Source organism: Leptopilina boulardi, unplaced genomic scaffold (genome assembly GCF_019393585.1).
Source record: "Leptopilina boulardi isolate dan_hultmark-lab unplaced genomic scaffold, ZJU_Lbou_2.1 LbouV2_330, whole genome shotgun sequence".
In the NCBI taxonomy this organism is placed as follows: Eukaryota; Metazoa; Arthropoda; class Insecta; order Hymenoptera; family Figitidae; genus Leptopilina; species Leptopilina boulardi.
Genome location: NW_026137897.1, coordinates 4031171 through 4035924, shown reverse-complemented (window position 1 = coordinate 4035924; position 4754 = coordinate 4031171).

The following is a 4754-nucleotide window of genomic DNA, read 5'->3' as shown; positions in this document are numbered from 1 at the left end:
GAGGTTCTACAATAGGTGCAAAAGGCAAGTGCAAGTACACTCGTGATCAGATATGCCTACATATTTTTGTCCTTTTCTAACTTACGTGTTGCCATGACAACATGTGTAAGCATAAGGCCTGAGCAGAATAAAAACGTAATCGCAATCGTAATTGTAAGAATGGGTTAGAGAAGGATAGTCATATATTGTTGTTCTTGTCTTACTAATTCTTCCGTTTGCTATTATGATTCCGGTTACGTTTCTATTGTGCTTATGCTGATTCTACACTCACCTAAAACTGTGCGAGCGGTCCGTATTTGCGTTATGATTTATATATATATATATATATATATAGCTAAATATGGGAAGCGTCACGGAAAGCGGACTGCTCGCTCAGTTTTCGGTGAGTGTGGAATCAGCATTAGCCCTATATCTGTCCACGCACAAGTGACGCAATTCGCGTTTACCGCTGCTGTATAGACTCCACCCCACAATTTCCGCAAATTACTTTCGGACCATTTTTCTCGAAAAATAATGACTTTTGGTAAAAAATTCATAAAACATAAAATGTGTGTTTTTTTGAGATCTACAACTTTTGTCTAAAACTTTTTTCGAAATGTTTTGTTTTTTACGAGATAATCGCAAAAAATCATGATTTTATGGTGTTTTTTACGGTTTTTACCATGATAATCAAATTTGCGCCAATTTTCACTACGATTTTCGTAATCTACGCACCAAACTACGTAATAATACCTATGTTTTATTAAATTTAAAAGGGGGGACCTTTTCGGAAGTATATCCAAATTATTAAGGCGCCGTCCAATGACAGCGTAAAATTCTGAGGTAAAAGCGGAAAGCATAAGGACGAAATAAATAGTAAGATATGTTCATCTCTTTCGTTCTCATTCTTTCCGCTTTTACGTCGGCGTATAACGCTGTCATGGGACAGCGCCTTTATGCTAATTCTACACTTACCGAGTTCCTCCGCTTTTCCGTTACATTTTTTTTAGATATATAGATTAAATTATAGGAATAATTATAAATATAGGAAGCGTCACGGAAAAGCAGACCGCTCGTGCAGTTTTAGGTGAGTGTAGAATCAGCAATAGAACTGGGCCAACGCAGAATGAAATCTTTAATCGTAAATCATAAGCTAATATATGAGAGAGAAAAGGACGAAAGATATTTCTATCCTTTTCTCTCTCATGTAAAAGCTTAAGATTTACGATTAGAGATTTCATTCTGCTTAGGCCTCGTCAGAATCAATGAAATTAAACTACTTTTATAAACTACGAAAGCCCCTACGGTTCAGAGACCGTAGGGTCTCAGACGCTGGTGAACCGTAGGTGCTTCCGTAATAAACAGGTTGAGAATCTTTTCGTGCTCACTGACCGCTCATAGCGAGAATCTGGAAAACGCCTTTTAAAAAGTATAGAAAAAGTTATTGGAATTTATTTAAAAAGACTAAATTTATTATTATAAATAAATAAAAGTATTTAAGATACAATGAAATAATCATAAAATTAAATACAAACTTACTACCCCCACAGCACCGAAGCTTTCCTAAAGATTTTCTAAAGATTTATTTGAAATTTTCGGAATATTTAATTTAAAAGTTTAGTGAAAATTGTGTAAAGATTTAAATGTCCCTATGAAATAAATGTTTGGCGTAAAACTTGACTGAAGATTTCAATTAAAGCTTCGTAAATGTTCGTCGTAAAAGTTGAGTGAACATTTAAATTAAAGCTTCGTAAATGTTGGTCGCGAAAGTTGCCTGAACATTTCAATTAAAGCTTCGTGAAATGTTCGTCGTGAAAATTGACTAAACATTTAAATTAAAGTTTCGTGAAATGTTCGTCGTGAAAGTTGACGGAACATTTAAATTAAAGCTTCGTGAAATGTTCGTCGCGAAACTTGACTAATAATTTCAATTAAAGTTTCGTGAAATCTTTGTCGCAAAGGTTAATTAAACATTTATATAAATATTTGCTAAATGTTGAGCGGAAATTTCATTTGAATAAAAAAAATTCATATTAAATGGAATTGGGAACAAGTAAATTAAATAGTAATTAGTAATAAGGCGAAAACTCGGATAATCCGAATTGTTATTACAATTTAACATTATTATTGTTTAAACAATTATTATTTATTACAAGCGGGAAAATAATATTGTATATATTTTATAATAATTTAAACAATTTGAATTTATTAAAAATAAACTCATATTTATAAAAAACTAAAATTAAAAATAACTCGGATGAAGTAGATTAGACTCAGATAATACAAAATTTTCTACTGGGACATTTCCTACTGTACTTGCGATGAACTTTTAAATTTTCTTTGTTCTTTTCTTAATAATTATTAAAAAATTTAAGTATTCAAATTACACTTTGTTGATTTTTCTATTTTTGAAATTTAATAATTTTTTGTAGCGAAAAATTAAAAAATATGAGACTTTTGGAATATCTATTTATGGTCACAAAATACACGCACTCCAAAAGTCTCTCGTTCGTCTCTAAGCTAAATTTCAAAATAATAATTTGTACATTAAAAACTGTGTTTCCCGTGTTCAGTTTTAGAACTCTGAGTCTTCAAAAAAAAGAAAGAAAAACGAAAAATATTAACTAAAAGAATGCAAAACTTAATTTAAGTTTCACTTTGAATTTAAGCATCAACTCCAAAAAAGTAAAAACAAATTATAGACATTACAAAAATCTTCTTTGAAGTTTGAAATCTTAGCAGCATATAAAGAATGTTAAGATAATCTGTTCAATATTCTCGCCGAAAAGTTAAACCAACAACCAGAATTTTTTCACCATGGTATTCTTATGTATTTGATGAAATGCACACAAGAAAGAATGTTCAAGTGGATCCAAAAACAATGGATCGTGTATAAAGGAGACCATGCTTTAGTATTTGCTTTTCAATCAATTAACGACAATTTTACACAGTCAGGGTGTAACGATAGAGTATCGTAGTATAGTGGCGCGGCGAAAAGAGAGAAAGTAGACAGCGTAAGTAGTAGTGTCACTCTCTTCCTCCACCACTCGCTGTCACCTAGCTGCTAGTGATATACCTTTCGTCTCGCACCTTTTTCGTCAGTCTTCTTCCGACTCGTCTAGAGGTGCTTCTCTGACGATTGGAAGCGACGACTCACTCCTGGCTACCTGGTGCTCAGTAGAGGTGCGTCTCTGTGAACACCAGAGCCTTCCTCACTTCCTAGAAGGAGCTGTACTTGTTCCTGTAGGCGCTTCTGCGGAAGAGTAACACGCTTCGCCCTCCTTCTACCTGGTGAACCGGACTTCCTATGGGCGCTTCCGTGGAAGACTGGTGAACCAGATTACGCTCATCTACCAGGACCATCCTTGTCGAGTAGAGGCGCTCCTCTCTTGACAAAGATGATGCACTAGGTCGATTTCCCATCTCGAGGCGCTTCTCGGGTGGAGGGGACACCTAGTGAAGATTACTTTGCACTAGCTTCGCTTCGGGCATGAATATTGGACCGAATCCAATATCTAGCTTCTTCCCGATTAGGAATAATAATCGACCTAGCGTGCACGACCCTAGTATCCGTCCGTACCGTCGTCTAGGGGGTAAATTCTAGAAAGTACCTCACGCGAAAGTAATATGCGTCGTCCTGACCAACATCTTCGCGAACGTGGTAAATATGTTTAAATCTGTTTTATTCTGGATTAATGACAAGCGCGATCGGAGCTCAGCGAATGCTCCTCTAGAATAGCTAGTTCTTTCTTCGTTACGTTCTCTAGAGATTAGTATTTTATTTGCATTGTATAGATTCTTTCGTTCTTATATTATTTTATGTAATAATTCATATTTGTATATTTTATTATTCTTTTATTTAAACAATATATTCTCTTTCGAAGGTTTAAATAAAGTCTCGTCAATGACTACACCTCTCCTGTACATCATAGTAAGAAATAGTTCCGAAAATAATCGAAACATAGATGGCGCTTCACGCCATCTACCGAGATTTAAAGTAACTAGTCAAAATAGGTACCCGGACTCCATTCGGCGAGCAAATCCTTTGGCAAATAAAAGTCAGATCATTACAAGGGTGTATACAAACCGCAAAACCGGGAAATAGCCGGGAAATGAAATACCTAAAATGGTAAATTTAATTTAAAGTCCAAATTCATCAGGTTGTATTATGGACAATAAAACGGAGTTATTTTATAAACAAAATATTTTTAGTTTCTCTAAAATTTTGTTTTAAACTTTGTTCATTATGATTAGTATTAAATTATCAGTTATATATTAATATTAAAGGTATTATTTGCTTCATAATATATTTTAGTGGAACAAAACTTTAATATCTTAAACCGGGAAATAATCGGGATTTCAAAGACTGAAAAATATTAGCCACCCTGACAGTCTATGGCAGTAATATAAATTTAATGAACCAATAATTAGAATAGAAATAATAAAATTAGTCACTCAATGTATAATTTTGTTAGAAAAATTCGGTGCTCGGTTATATAGAGTCATGTGTGATGGATCTAAACCGAATAAAATGTTTTGGGCAAAAGCAAATTGTAGCGGAAAATAAAATAACACTAAAAACTCATTATTATACACCACACTTAATAGAAAATATTCGTATTCGGTTATTTAATAAAGGGGAATTGCAGGTATTTACGTACATAACGCTATTATTGCAATAATATTACTTTTACAATAAAAGTTTAAGAAAAAAATATTTTTTAACTTATAGAGAATTATATTTATATTTTTTAAGAGAGAATAAATAAAACAAG